We start from the raw sequence: 15,748 nt of genomic DNA on the forward strand, positions 1-15,748 counted from the left end.
AATTAAGTTTTTAAAGATTTCCATGCTTGAATAAATTAGCCTTCCTGCAAATGTCACAACAGGCAGAAAAAATGTGTAATCAATGGAGCACAATGTTACTTTGCTCTTTAGTTAAATGCAAGCTCCAGCAGGGTGTTCTCCAAGCTTCCCTCTCTTTCTCCATGCTCCCCACTGCATCTTCCCCACATACTGGGGGAAAAGCTCCACAAACCCCAATGCCAGCTTCTCCCTGTGCAGGCAACAAGCCAAGAGCTCTGCTTTGCTCTGCTCCCCTGAAGCACCACGGGAAAGCACCAACAACCACTTCCATCTGCTGGTGACACAACTGGGAGGGAGGGGACACTCCCAATTTGTCAATTAGGCAAAAATAAAAGGCAGAATCAGCAGGAATAACGTGTGTTTTTCACTGGGGAATATGCCAAAGCTCCCCAGAGCCACCCAGGTCCCTGCCCTTCCTGCTGCACAGAGAGAACACCACTCCTGAGGACAGGAATTTATTGGGGAGGGTTTGGGGAGAACAACAAGGACAGGCAGGGAGATAAAACACTGACACAGGACGGAAGCAGAGGGAATTTTGGCTTACTTATCCTGGAAAAGAAAGACGAGGCGAGACATGCAAACAGCCTTCAAACATTTAAAGGAAAGCCCTGAAAAGGGAGAGAATAAACAGGTTTTCATGTTTGCTATGAGGATGACAAGATAAACATAAACTGCAGCAAGGAGCATTCATGTTCGACATCAGAAAGGCGCCTGTGATGCGAGGTGGGGCTGGGAGCGCTGCTGCCGGCTCGGCTGTCTGTCTGTCTGTCTGTCCTGGGACAAAACCCGGGATCAGCAGGGCCAGGCTGGGCTGGCAGGAGCAGCTCTGGTGCCTGATGGAGCCCTGGAGCCAGGGACAGACCCTGTGACCCCTGTTCTGGTTGCCCAAGCCCCTTTTTCACAAACCCACCAGAGTGCAGCAGGCAGGGCTGGGAGAGCTGGAACCAGCTGGGAATGGGTTAAACCTTGCTGCTGACTCCTTTGTTTCTTGGATTTGGACCAAGGCAGGTTCTTGGAAGGTGTGGAATGGGAGTGGGCAGCCATGGATTCATTCCACGTTAGTGCTTGTTAGTTCTGGCTGTAAGACTTTACCTTTTGATGCGAAGACTTCTCAGATGATGAAGACTAGTATGATTATGGCTGTTAAGGATTACAGCTGTGCCTGCCCTGCCTTTTCTTCACTGCTGGAGCTGCCACAGGGGCACTGCCAGCTCCAATCCCCCCAGTAATGATAAAGGTGAGCGATGGAGCCGCACTCTGCCCCACCAGGAGCTGCATCCCGGGCTGGGAGTGCTGCTGTCCGCACTGTGACACACTCTTTATTAGAAAGTGAGCCACTGGAAAGTGTTGGAAACTCTTCTAAGACCGTTTTGATTGTCCTCGAGGAATGGTGGCGGAGGCTGGGATGCCGGGAGGACAAAGGCGGCTGCCAGATGAAAGTAAAGAGAAAGGATTTCTCCTCTGAATCATCAGCCAATTAAATTTTCAGCACAATAAAAGCGGAGGGCAAGCGGCTCCGCTAATGGCTCTGCAGCTGATCCCATTACCAGGCAGGGCTGGCAGGGCCCGAGGGGGACACGGGCACATCCAGGGGGCTGAGGAGCTGCAGGGAAGGCAGCGAGGCTGGAGCCAGGGCACAGCACCAGTTATTGATGCCCATCCCTGCAGAGCTGGCACCTCCTGTACCTGAGCCCCCCATTTGTGTCCTCACCGTGACATAGGAGCTGCGGGGCCAAGCCTGCATAGAATGGCTGCTTTTTCATTTTTTGCCCAAATAATGTTTCATTTTATTGTAAATGAGCTTGCACAGGGCCTTAGGAGTCTTTGTTTAACTTGAAAGGAACAACCCTTGCTGCACTGGCTCCCATCTCTGATCCTGAGATCATTTTGGGTTTAAAGACACGTCCCGTGTGTGACTGGTGCATGGGCACACAGCGAGGCAAATGTCCGAGCACTAAAGAGGATTTTATTTATGGTTCTTGATTCTGTGCTGAGCTAAAACATTTGCAGTGACAGAACATTTCTTCCTGACTCTGCCCTTCGCCCCCTTCAAGGCTGCTGAAACATATATATGATCGGAGGGAGGGAAGATGGATCTTCCCAGTCCTCACAGGTCGTTTGCCAGCGAGACAAAAGCCTGGAAATCTCCCTGTGTTGGTTGAAGAAAATCCTCCCTCCCCTTGCAAAATTTGGGACCGAGCATTGTTGCTAATGACCTCCTTGGATCCGTGCCCAGGATGTGGAGATATCATCTCCTGCTCCCAGTAATAAGGTCACAACTGATCCTGAACAAATGGCAAAGTTATTTAATAATTATTTTGGAAGGTCTGCTCGTGACCTTTCAGCTCGTCAGGGTAAGTAGCACGAATTTATCACCGGTGCCACATGAAGGGCCTTGATTATTTGAGTTGTTTTTCCTGGCAGGAATTTGGTTTTCCCCCATTTTCTGAGCCATTCAAGGTGTGCTCCAGCTGGGAATACAAACACTGCTCCTGCCCAGGGTGTGGTGGGGTTCTGCCTGGGGTTGGGGCATCCCTGGAAGGGATCCAGCACAGGATTTATCCCCATACATGTGAGCCTGGGCTGGCACCTCACTGGAGCCCTCAGCAAGTTCCTGACTGCAGCATCCCAGCACCTGCTCTGCAGGAATCCCCTCCAGGGGCTGAGGGTGGGCTGAGGTCTGTGCAGAGCAGGAGGGCCCCGTTCCCACTGCCCCAGGAGCTGCTGAGAGTCTCTGGCTGCTCCCCTTGGGGAAAGCTGCCCAAAGCCTCTTACAGCAGTGCCTGGAAGCGCCCCTTGGCTGTCCTGTTTGGATAACTGTTCGCAGGCAGCCTTGCCTTTCATTTCCTTAATCTTAAATTGCATCAAAAGGCAGAGATTAGAGGTAAAACCTCAATAAAAGACGGAACAAAAGCCTCTGCCCACATTGGATTCTCATACCCAGCTTTGCTGTGGTTTTGTTCTCCTCTTGTCTGACAGGCTGAGTAGCCAAACCTTAAAAAACTGAAAAACCCCCTAAGATTAAAACACTATTTAGAAAAGGCCATGCCAGTCTGAAATCACCTGTGGTTCATACATTAAACATCAAATGTGCGCTAACTCTGAATTATGGTCATGAAAAGCAAATCCTTTAATACCATTTTCTGTGTTACACGGGCTGGAGCTTAGCACTAAGAGTCCTGGTTTTCTGGAGCCAGTCAGCGGAGCAGGACATTCCCACCTGGAGTCATCCCTCGGCCCTCGGAGGTGTTGGAATCCCTGGGAAGGAGAGGAGAAATCTCAGCCCTCTCCATCCCAGTGATGCAGGAGAGTCACTGCCCAGGGCGAGGGATGCTCCTCACCCATCACTGGGATGGCTGAGAGGCAGAGAGGCTGATTTGGGACAAGGGCTGGGAGCAGTTGGGTTTTGGGAGCGTGTCAGCTTTGTGTTCCATCCCCTCGCCGAAGGGCTGGGTTTGCAGCCAGCAGCTGATGGGCAGCAGAGCAGTGAATGACACATCCCCAGCCGCACTTGTGCCCTAAAATAACCACAATTAAAGGCGAGCAGAGCGGCAGCGACACTTCACAGGAGCACACCAGTGTCAGTGGGAGCTGTCCAGCCAGGCATCCTCCTGGTGACAGAAAGGGGGGCTTAAAATGCAAAGAGAGAGACCAATCCCCATGCCGAGCAATGGGAATTACCCCCTTAGGACAGAGGGGCCAGTTCCTACTTTTGGTCCCAGCTTCTCCTGAAAGTTACCAGAACCAGTTCTGCTTTTCTCTTTGGTTATTTCTCCAGTTCTTAACATGCCAATAAAGCACCAGGAGCGTTCCCGACAGGGCAGCCCCATCCCGGCAGGGCCATTTACCAGTTGGGGACACAAACCTTCTCATCAGGGCTGTCCCATATTCCCCTTATTGCTTTGGGACACAAACCCTTCTCACCAGGGCTGCCCCATGTTCCCCTTATTGCTTTCTCCCGTTCTTTCAGTCCTGGGATATCCTGGAGAAGCGGAGGGCAGGCGTGGAGGTGACATTTCAGCTGCCCTGTGGCTGCGGGGACCCTGCACAGGGACCCCGAGGGCAGGAGCCAGGAGCTCCATCCGTGTGCCATCTCCAGCCCTGTGCATCCCCATTCATGTGCCATCTCCACCCCTGTGCCAGCTCCATCCCTGTGCCACCCCCATCCCTGTGCCAGCTCCATCCCAGCCCTTTCCCTGCTCCACAATTCAATTATCTCCCTGCCATCCGTTTCACCTTGGAGGCAGCGCGGGCGCTGCCCAGCACGAGCCGTGCGGGGCTGCCCTGGGCACAACAGGACAATTTTAACCTTCGTTCAGCGCATCGCTCCTCATATGTTACATTCCATAAGGTCCAAATGACCCGTGCATCTCTCCCAGACACCGCTCCGGCTTTGTTAAGCCTGGCTTTGGAAAACCCTCGTGTTCCGCCCCAGGCAGGGGCTGGCTCCTCTCTAGCTCAGCGTTCCTGACTTTTTGTTTTGTCACCCCCGCTCTCCTCCTAATGAGCTGTTAATGATATGACCATTACCTATGCAAATGAGGAGAGCGGATTCCGAGGATGTTTTTTACCTGGAGAGAGAGGCTGCTCCCGAGCCTGGGAGATGATAAATCATGCTGGTGTTTTTATTAAACTGCCGCTCTTGGGGGACCTGGCTCTGCCCAAACCCCCATCGAGCAATCAACACCTTCCTCCGAGCGGCCCTGGGCGGGCGGGAAGCGCCGCATCCGCCTCTGCTTTAATTAGGCAAACAAATAAAGCGCGATGTTAAATCCCCTCGGCGGGCACAGCCTGCCCTGGCTCGGCTGGAACCCCCCTTGGCAAGGGCCGGGATGCCCGGGCAGGATTTGGGCATGCAGGGATGGAGAGCCCAGGTGTGAATATTGCGGGGACATTGGTGGTGTGGCCACGTCCCTGAAAGGGCCAGACCCATCCCTGCTCCCCCAACCTCACTGCTGGGGTGCCAGATCCATCCTTATCCCCAAACCTCACTGCTGGGATGTCAGATCCATCTTTATCCCCAAACCTCACTGCTGGGGTACCAGATTCACCCTCATTGCCCAAACCTCACTGCTGGGGTGCCAGATCCACCCCTGGGCACAGAGCACAGAACTGGTGCCCAGGCACCTGCAGGAGGATTAAATCTCAGCTTCCATGGACCTTCAAGCCTGGCTGATAGGAATTTATCTCTAAAGCACTCATCCTTCCTTTTCTTTTTGTGGGCTTTAATTAAATATCTCTTTGTTTGAAGCAGCCACTGGTGGCCATGAGCTCTCCTGAGCTTTATCAGTGGCAGCAGGGAGATAACTGCCCACAATCTCGCCTGACCTTTCCTCAGCTCACAAGAAATAGCATTGGGTGGCTTCGTTCCTCTATTCTTTCCCATTATCTCCTGCTGCTTCTCCTCTCTGCCGCTGCCGAGGGTTCCGATAGCACCTCAGTCACTCCCAGCAATGCTGAGGAGAGACCCTAAAATATCCCTGGCAGTTTAACAGCTGGGAGGCAGCAGGGTTTGTGTCTGCCTGGCCATGCTGAGAGCAGCAGGGTCAGACTTTAACGAACTGCTGAGGATTAAACAGAAAGAATGAAACTGAAAGGTGCCCCCGTGGCTTGAACCCAGTTTAAAGCACCTGACCTTTGGAGAGAATGAAACAATTCCTTCCTTCTTAAGCGTTCAAGGTTTGTTTCTTATTTCCCTCAGTGCTGCCTGATGCTCCTGGGATGAGTGGAAGTGGCCAGAGCAGCAGAGCTGGGGCTGGGCGATGCCTTCAGGGCTTCCAGGAGGATTTCTGGAGCTTTCCTGGAGCTGTGCCTGGGCAGAGGGGTGGCACAGGGACAGAGAAATGCTCTGCCCATCCTCAGCTCTTCCTTTCTCCTGTGCCAGGCCCAACAACAAATGAGAGCTCAAACTCAGGCTGTTCCAAGGAAGGAGGAGCAGGAGCTGCACACACCCAGCTTGTGGTCCTGGAGGGCTGAGCTCCATCTCTTCAGGGCAGAAATCACCCTGCAGTGTCCCCTCGTTCAGAGATCAGCCCTGCAGTGTCCCCTCATTGCTGGGGACCCAGGCAGACCAGCCCGGTTGGTGCCAGCTCCTGCCTTTGCTCCTGCTGCACAGGCACAGACAGGCTGGACAGAGCCCAGGCTGGCAGCTTCAGCTCTGCCACGTGTCCTGAAGGCTCCTCCACTCCCCACAGGTGTCTGGGGAGGACAAGGACACTGAGCAAAGCTGGGGAAATACAAACTCCCACTGAAGCTCTCCCTCAGCACGACAGGTATGGCAGCGGCACAGTGAATAAATCCATTTTAATGGAATTATCCATTTCAGTTCCCAACTTAATTGAGCTTTGCCCTGTAACTTAGCACGAGGGTGCCTCTCTTTATTAACCCCATGGAGGCTGCAGAGTGTTCCACAGCCACTCACAGCCACAGCCAGGGGGTTGCTTGGGAGCCACATGGCAGGATTTATCCAGGATGGAAACCAGGGCTGCTCCTGGGGCTCCACAGCTGGAAACATCCCCCATGTGCTGCTCCTGGAGCTCCACAGCTGGAAACATCCCCCATGTGCTGCTCCTGGAGCTCCACAGCTGGGCACACACCCCATGTGCTGCTCCTCAGAAGGAGAAGTTGCTCGAGCTGACAAATCCCTTCCTCCAGGATGGAATCCTGTGCACTCAGGAGCCCGAGGAAGCCTGTCCAGCTCCCTCACAGGCACTGGAGGATGTGTGGTTTAATTAACTCACCCCAAATCCTGCCTCTCCCTCTCTCCCACTTCTCTATTAATGTTTTTCTCCATCTGATAACGCTCCATTGCTAATTCCTTCTGGTTTCATAATGAAGGATGCCATGCTGAAAGGCAGGTTGGTGTGCTGTGGGCAGGTTTCATTGTCCACCTGAACAGGTGGCAGAGTCATTCCCTGCTTTCTCCTCCTGCCCACCCACCTTTCCTGTTCCTGAGGAACCCTCCTGCCCCTCTCTGCTGCCCAGGGCAGGCACAGCCAGGCTGCCCTTCCCCTCCCATGCACTGAGGAGATCAGGGGGCACAGGAATGTCCCCCAGCCCCAGGGAGGTGACAGCACAGCCCGGGAGCTCTGGGAAGGGATGGCACTGCCAAGGCCAGCACACAGGGTCCGGCACAGCCAATAAATCCAATATTCCCAAGGCTGCACACACACACAGCAGCGCGGCCGTAAATCAGAACCAGCACGGAGCGAAACTTTCCTGGGGTGTAAATAAATGGCTGCTTTTAGAGAATGCACCAGGAATGCTGATGCAGCAGGAGGGCTCAGCTGGGAGCCCAGGCCATGCCCTGCAGCCGGGGCAGCTCCAGGGGATTTTGGGGGGCAGAACCTGGGGCTGCCATCAGGATCATGGCCCTGCACTGAACCCAGCACTGAGCCAGGAGAGCTGAGGGCTCCAGCCCTGTCCCCATGGCCGGGGGCTCCAGCCCCTCCTGCCCTGTCCCAGCCCAGCAATGTATTTGTTTTCCTGCTGTAAAACCTGAATGGAAATGTCACGAGGACAATCACCATGGTGACATTTCAGCAAGCTCCATATAGAGCCACGCAGGAAATGAATTTCAAAAATCCCTATTAAAAATGGAAGGGCAAAAACAATTTTCTGGGGGAAATTTGTTCTCAGAGAGCTTATGGCCTTTTTTTTTAAAGGAAAAGGTCTCCAGCAAAGAAAGTTTGAGGCGTGCTGGTTTTTAGGGCTTCATTTTTTTCCTGAAAGAACAGACCTTTACCAAAAGTGATTTTCTGTGTGATTTTTGGTTCAGAAACTAAACTTTGTTGCACCAGTTTCTTTTTCCCAGCCCGGCTGCTGCTCCAGAGGATGATCCCAGCTCAGGGTTTATTCTCCAGCCACGCAGAGCTTGGCAAGGCCAGGAGAGAGGCGGGTGATTATTTCAGTCCCTTGTTCCTCTGACTGGCTGGTACTGCACAAAAGAATGCTAATGCTCGTGTCTTTATGAAAGCACTCGAGTTCATCAGCTTTGCAAAGAAGAGAAATTAAATCAAGATTTAATTGGGATATGCATGTTTTATTCATGGTACTATCCACAGGAGAAGCCAGACAGCTGAAGGTAAAGAGGAGGGGGGGTGTGAATCTTTTGAAAAGTTGTTTCTCTCTGATTAAATAGAGATAGTTTCCCACTTCAAAGGGAGGGCTCCTTTAATGTATTTTAAATGCTCCAATGTGCCATTCCATGCAGCAGCAGCCTGGCAAGGGCAGCGCTGGCCCCTTGCTCTGCTGCTCTCCCCAGCCCCTGACAGGAGCTCAGAGCCCTGGAGAGCCTCCTGCAGCAGATCCCGATCCAGAGCCCTGCAGGGCCTCCTGCAGCAGATCCCGATCCCAGAGCCCTGCAGGGCCTCCTGCAGCACCCCACCTTTGAGAGTTTGGTGTCTAGGAAGAGAATTGTTCCTGCCTCTTCTGTGGCTGCACCAGGAGGGAAGGATGGATCAGCCTTCCTGCGCTTCCCACATTTTCATTTCTCTCCATTTCTGGGACAGCAACAGGTCCCATCCCTGAGGCAGCTGATGCAAAAAGCTGTGTGGCTCCGGTAGGAACATCTCCAGGCACCTTTAGGGCCCAGCATGCTCTGCCAGGGTCCGAAGGGCAGTTTGTGGTGCTGATCCTCGGGGGAAGCTGCACACAGCGAGTGCAGCTCTGCTTTCCTTGTCACACCCTGGCAGAGCCAGCAGGGCTGGAAGGGTGAGTGGGACACCAGGGAGGTTCCCGTGTGTGCTGGAAGCCTTTCCCTCTCCAGTACCACCCATCCAGCATGGAGAGCCGTGTCTGTCCCCAGGGATGCTGCAGGAATGCCACTGGAGCAGGGAGTGGGGAATGCAGAGGAGAGAGGCCAGGGGAGGGTGGGTGCCACAAAAGCAAGGATTTAAGGACACCGGGAACTTGTGGTTGGCTTTTCAGATTGAAATGTGTATGCGAGGCACTGCGAGATAGCGGTTGTAAGGGAGGAGGGGATCTGGCAGCAGCACTCCTATCGCTCCTGGTGGGAATTTCTCTATAAAGCACCGATTGTTCGGCGACGGCGCATGACAAAAATACAATCGGAAAAGTGGCGGAGAAAAAAAACAAGGAAGAAAAGAAAATCTTCTCTGTAACTTGTGCCCTTCAGAAGCAGCCCCTGTCGCGTTCGGAGCCTGGCGGAGCCGCCGCTGCCTTGGGAGCCTCAGGTCTTTGTTAAGAAAAGGACACAAAGAGAAACACGAGTTCTCCCGAAGGCTCATTATTCAAACTGCTCCAGACCCGGCTCTGCGAGTGCCGGTGACTTTGGAAGATGAACAATCTTATCTCCCGGGTGAAAAGCACCATTTGTTGTTTGCTGTCCGCCGGAGGAAGCTCACAAGAGGCACGCGAGGAAACTTGGAGAACGTGGGAGCCAAACTTGGGAGACGGGCAGAGCAGGGAGCGGTGCCAGGGATTCCCTGGAGAGCAAAGCCCTGGGGCAGGATGGAGCACAGGGGCCCTCCATGGATGGCCAAAGGAGGGAGAGAAGCTGAGGAAAGCTCAGGTGAGCATCCTCCCGCACTCCCCAGAGCTGTGTGCTGGCACAGCCCTGCCCGGCTCTCCCGGGCTGACCTGCAGGCAATGTCTGCCTCTGTCACTGATTTATTTTGGACGCTGCAGCACCGTCCCTGCTCAGCAGGGCGTGGGGAGCCTGCTTTGTGCAGCTGGAGCTCTGCAGCCCGGGCTGGGCACGGGCAGCACTCGCCTGGCACCGAGCTCATCCCGAGAGGCTTCGCACCCCTCTCCCCTCCCGAGCAATCTCTTAATGATAAAAGTCCCCGTGGTTTATAATTACCAGTTTGACAAGTTCATGAGTTGTCTGTTAATTATTATAATTAGCTCTGGCTGAGTGAGAATGCAGCAGTTCAACAACAATATTAGCGATGGGAAAACTATTATCGAGAATTAACAAGAGCGAGCCTGAGGAAGGGCTGGCCCTGCTCCCCTGGCCTCCCTGTGCTCTGCCCAGCCCCAAAGTGCCCTGCAGAGTGCAGAACGCTGCTGCTGCTCAGTGAAAGGGGAAGGGAGCCCAAACTCACCCCGGGCTGCCCAAAACAGGGTGAAGATTTGGGCCAGTAAAGGCAATCCTGTGGTGAGGCTGCTGCAAAAGCACAGAGGCTGCAAAGGGACAGGCAGGAGAGATATCCCAACAGAGCAACACGAGACTCGGGCCCTGGGAACCTCTGTAACTCCTCTCTATTTCACTCAGGATCCTGTGATTGAATTCCTGCACAAGCCTTTCCTCCTGGGAGAGCGTGGCAGGAGACGCAGGCTGAGCAAATATCAGAAAACTCTCAATTTTGGGCACCCATAATTCCCTGAGAAGAACAGATTTGACTTCTCAAACACAGCATGATCCCACCCAACAGAGCTCAGCTCCTGTCCTCTTTTCCAGTTCAAATGTACATAAAATATTTATCTGGAGGCAGGAGCAAACCCAAGTGGGAGCTGGGACCCTTCTGTGGAGGTGGCAGATGTGGGATCTCAGGATCTGAGTCCTGAGATGCCGAGCCACCGAGACCACCCTTGGGGGGCTCGGGAGTCCTGGAATGTTGCCAGAAGCGTCTGGTGGCTGGACTTTGACCCTACACAGGAGATGACAAGGATGAGGGCTTCACCGGGGTGAATAGTGAAGGGATTAGTTAATTAGAGGGTGAGACACAGGGTTTAGGATTTATGTACAGGGGGGTTTAGAGAAGTAAGATGGAGGAATTGGGGCGTGTCCTGTCCTTCTTCTTCTTCTTCTTCTCCTCCATCTTCTTTGGTGATGGTGGCACTTTTGGATTGGTTATTACTGAAAGTGCACCGGGTAATAAGAATAAATGGTATTGGGGAAAAATGATAAATATTGTACACGTAACAATGGGTATAAAGATAGGTGGCTTTACGGAGAGCGGCACAGTGTGCTCGTGGCTGACTGCTGAGCAGATCTCTGTCGGGCTGAAAGAACATCTTTTAGATAAACAATTAATAAACATAAAAACCAAAAGAAGAACTGAAGCCTCTTCTCGTCCTTTCATACGCGGGCTGTCCCAAGGCCACTCCGGGCCTTTCCAGGCCCTTCAAACAGCCGAAAACCCGACAACTGGCGTCCCTGGGTGGGCTCGAACCACCAACCTTTCGGTTAACAGCCGGGACAGCCCCAACCTGGGGTGCACCAGAAGCCCTGGAGCCATGACAGAGCTTGGCCACCCCACAAACCCTGCCACAGCCTCTGCCACCCAGGGAAAGGAGCCCTGACCTGGTGACATCCAGGGCTCAAAAATCAGGCCCTGATATCCCACGGGAGCCCTTGCCTCCTTGGAGCCAGGGAAGCTCCAGGTTTCTCTCCTTTGCTGGGAAACTTCATTTGCTTTTCAGACAAGAGCTTCTGCACACCAAAAACTCCATTTCAAATACTCACAATCTCAAATACAGACACAGTTATTTATTTTTTTTAACTGTAAACAGGTTTTGAAGAAAAGATCAAAATCAGAGGGAAACATTTTGAAGCTGTTGGGATGAAGCGCTCTGCTGTACATGATAGGAATTTCCTGGGAGTAATTTCTATTCGAGGGATTTACATTTGCTTTTACATCCCAAAAAAAGGGTTGAAGCCTCAAGGGTTTGGAGGGGGAGCAGAGGCATTTCCCAGCTACAGGGGCTGGGGGATGCGGCCTGGGGACGATCAGCTCCCACAGCCTGCCCTGGCACCACTCAGCATTCCAGCCCTGTGCCTGCTTTCCCTGCAGCATCTGTAATGCACGCAGGGCATTCCCCGGGGAGCAGCTGCCTGCAAACACCTGGACCCTGCTGCCAGAGCGGGGAGAGGGCCCTGAGCACATTTCACACATTTCACAGGTGGAAATGCAGAGGTGCCGAGGGCAGGAGGGCTCTGCTCCTGCCCTGCCAGCTTCCATTCCCTTCCCAGGGACTTATTAAAGGTTTTGCACCTGGGAACAAATAATTCCAAGCAGAGAAATCCCTCTGGCTTCGTCCTTGCAGACAGACAGTGGAGCAGGAGCCGGGTTCCTCCCCTCCCTCAGCCTTCTGGGAAGCTCCTTTGAACACTTACAACATCAGAGCACAGGGCCTGATTTGTTAGACAAGCCAGACTTTATTATTTTTTTAAAAGGGGGATATTATCTCCTGCCTCCAAAGGAAAGGGGAAGAGGAGAAAGCCACTGATACGGAGGGGGGTAGAGACAGACACAGAACCTCATTATTAAACAAAATAAATAAAATATACTAGCAGAAAATGTGTCTTGGCTTTATTACTATATTCTGTCCTCTAAATATTTCATCTCCAACTGATGCCCAAGCCAAATGGAAAATTTCAAGCAAAACTGTACTACTTAGAATATGCTTAATTATTGATTCAGCCAGGAGGGAAAAAGAAGAGAAAAAACCAGAGGGGAAGAGAAGGCAGTGAGCCGGTGCAGACTCCTTTTTAACCCCTGCAGCATCCCACCCTTCCTCCTGTGGGAAGGGAGCTCTGCTGCTGTGCAGGAGTGAAAAAAGAAAACACCTTGCTCATTGTTTTCCCCTGGCTTTTCACTCCCTGCATTTACCTGAAAGTCCTTTTTAATCAGTGCAGGTAATTTTGGGGATGAATCTTGTGGTCATGAATGAAAGCTAAAAACGTGGACTTGGAAAAGCAGCCAGAAGCTGTTTGTAATTCACACCAAAATGTAATTCACAAAAACCCCATCAGTTCAGACTCTGCTTGCTTGCGTGCCTGTCGATGCCTCTGACTGTATCTGTTTTCCATCTCCTGCCTGCAAAATGATCCACCTTCCCATACCCAAACCTAATAAGCTAATTTCTGTGGGAGACACAGGTATTCCACAGGCATAGGAGCTGCTTTAACCCTGGAGCCAACTGAGCTGGAGTTTTCCTGCCACCTGTTCCCTGTCCCCTGCTCTGGGGAATCCTCCAGCCCTGTGATCCCCATCCCCTCTGGAGGCTCAGGGCTGCAGGAGGGCCCCCAGCACCCCAGGGACCCCAGAATGGGGGGAGCATTGCTGGGGGGTCACACACAGGCCCTTAAGGAGCATCCTGATGCCCAGGGGATGCCAAAGCACCGAGGGGGCACAGCCTGCTACAAAGGGAGCCACACACTCAATTAGGAGTTTCACTGAAATTTCAAATTACAGCCCTTTATTTTTTTTATTCTTTTTAAGCGACAGAGTTATGCCACGTTCCAGAGAAAGTGACAGGTAATTTGGGACACCGAGCACTTCTCAGGCTCTGTAGTTAATGGGGAGTTTAGCACCAATTCCTCTGTAATTTGCACTTCTGAGAAACCACATTATTATAAAGTCAGAAATCTCGGGCACTTTTAACTCCAAGATCTGCCAGGCTGCCGATGACCAGGAGCTGAGGGGGCCCGAGTGCACAGGTCACCATTTCAATATCTGAGCCCTGGTGCCTTCCAAAAACGGCCGCTCCGACGGACCAGCCGAAAATTGGAGGTGACATTCAGAAGTCTCTGAAAATTATAACCCTGACTTCCTCCTTGAAAAGCTTATCTGAATCCTGGCTTATCCTTTGATGAGGTTACTGAAAAAGCATTCTGCTCAGAGTACTTGAAAGATAACAGGCAATATATGTGAGCGGGTGCGCTCCTCCCGGGGGGAAACACTATCGAACTCGGAGCATGGGACACTAATTAAATGGCCTGAACCGTGCTGGACACTCAGCTCCTGGCTGCTTGGCTTAACCCCTTCCCAGTCTTGACACCTGCAGCAGGTGGGCACATCCCTGTGCTCAGGTGTGCTCGCAGGCATCCTGCTCCATCCTGCTCCATCCTGCTCCATCCTGCTCCATCCTGCTCCATTCTGCTCCATTCTGCTCCATCCTGCTCCATCCTGCTCCAGAGGCCTCTGTGGGAACATTCCCTGATCCCAGCTGAGGGGACAGCATCCCCAAGGAGCTCCCAAAACCTCCTAAACAAATCACTGAACAAATCCCATCTGCAGAACCAGCTCGCTTTGCTCTGCAGGAGATGCTGAGCTGGGGCTCTGCCTATCACTGCCCATTGGTAAGGATGCAGAAACACTTAAATTCTCACAGAAGTTGAAGCAAGTGCTGGAATTTCTGGGATGCTAAAGCCACAGCTGTGAGCAAGGGTCTTCCCAGGCTTTGGGAAGGAAGGGAACGTGAGTGGAGACAAGAGGGGAAATGATGGATTCAGTAATGCCTAATGGTCTGTCACAGGGGCAGGGGAAAATGATCCTGCTCTGCTTTGGAGGGAAAATAACCAGGCTTCCCTTAAACAGCAGGCACAGCCACATTCCTGGGAAAATGGGAAGAACACCCTTGGTGGGCAGGACGCAGTGCCAGGGCTTGTTCCTCCACCCTCCTCTTCTTCCTCTTCTTCCTCCTGCCGTGGCTCCCTGGGACGCTCCTTCTCTGCCTCTTCCCTGCTGAGCCTGTAGCCCAAAAAGCAGGGAAAAGAACAGAAGTGTTTTAATGGCATAATTTATTTTAAAATGAGCTGTCTCTCCGTGCTGCCCCAGCCCCCGAACGCCAGTAATTGTTGGTTGGTTCCCTGCCATCCCCGCCAGCGCCTTCAGCGGCTCCGGCGCTGCTGCATGAGATTAGCGGGAGGCATTTGGAGTCCCGCACATCAAAGGGATGGAAAACTGGAAATTTAACAGAACCTATTATGCAGGTGAGGGGAAAATAGGCAAGTCCTGCTAAAAAGGATGGCTCTTTTCTCCTCTCTCTGGGGCAGGACATAAGGCAGCTGGGGAAAAAGCCCCAGTTGAAGAGATGCGAGACCCAAAAGCCAAGATATGGAATGAGAAGGGAGAAGTGCCTGGGGTCCCTGCAGGAAGGGAGCAAAGCTCACCTAGGATGGGTGGGAAGCCTTGGGCGGCCTGTAGCAAATCTCTGGTGCCCCTCTGAGAGCAGCCCCACATCCCACATGGGGTCCTGCTCTGTCGCTAAAGAGGGAGGGAGAAGGGGAGATGAGAAAGGAGCAGGGGAAGATGCAGTGATGGATCTGAAGCCCAGGGTGATGTTTTTCTGTCACCTGTGGCATGCTCCTGTGGTTAACATGCCCCTGGGCACTTGCCCTGGGCTCAGGGTGCCCTGGGGCTCTGCCTGGGGGCTGTGCCCCGGCCAGGGCAGCAAAGCCCAGCAGCCCAGGGGAAGATCCAAAGGGCCTTCCCTGAAAACGCTGAGCACTACTTGCACAGCCCCTTAAACAGAATAATTCATTAGTCAGCTCAGAACAATCAATAGCGCCGCCGACAATTTATACACCAGCTCTGTTTACCCAGCAGACCCTCTTTGATAATATTATTTATGATTCCAAATAACTCCATCGGTGTTCAATAGAGCTGGGAGGTACCTGGGGGACCGGGGCACAATCAAATTATGAAGACATATGGTTTACTCAGCGCTGGAAATGTTCAACTGCATTTCATTACCGCTCGTCCTGCCGCAGCCCCTTCCCAGCCCTTCCACGGCCTCCTCCGGCTCGGCTGCTGAACCGGAATGCTCCTTCAGGGAGAGGCTCTGGCTCTGCTGATGGAGAGACGTGGCTGTAACGGGGATTTTATTGTGCCTGTCCCTGCTGAAGGACACGGCGAGCAGCTCAGTGTGTCCCAGGCCACTGCACAATTAAAGCACAGCACTGGGGGCTGGAGGAGGCACGGGCAGCTGAGCCCAGCAATGTGTGAGCGGCTGGGCA

The sequence above is a fragment of the Zonotrichia albicollis genome, chromosome 27, assembly GCF_047830755.1.
Source record: "Zonotrichia albicollis isolate bZonAlb1 chromosome 27, bZonAlb1.hap1, whole genome shotgun sequence".
NCBI lineage: Eukaryota > Metazoa > Chordata > Aves > Passeriformes > Passerellidae > Zonotrichia > Zonotrichia albicollis.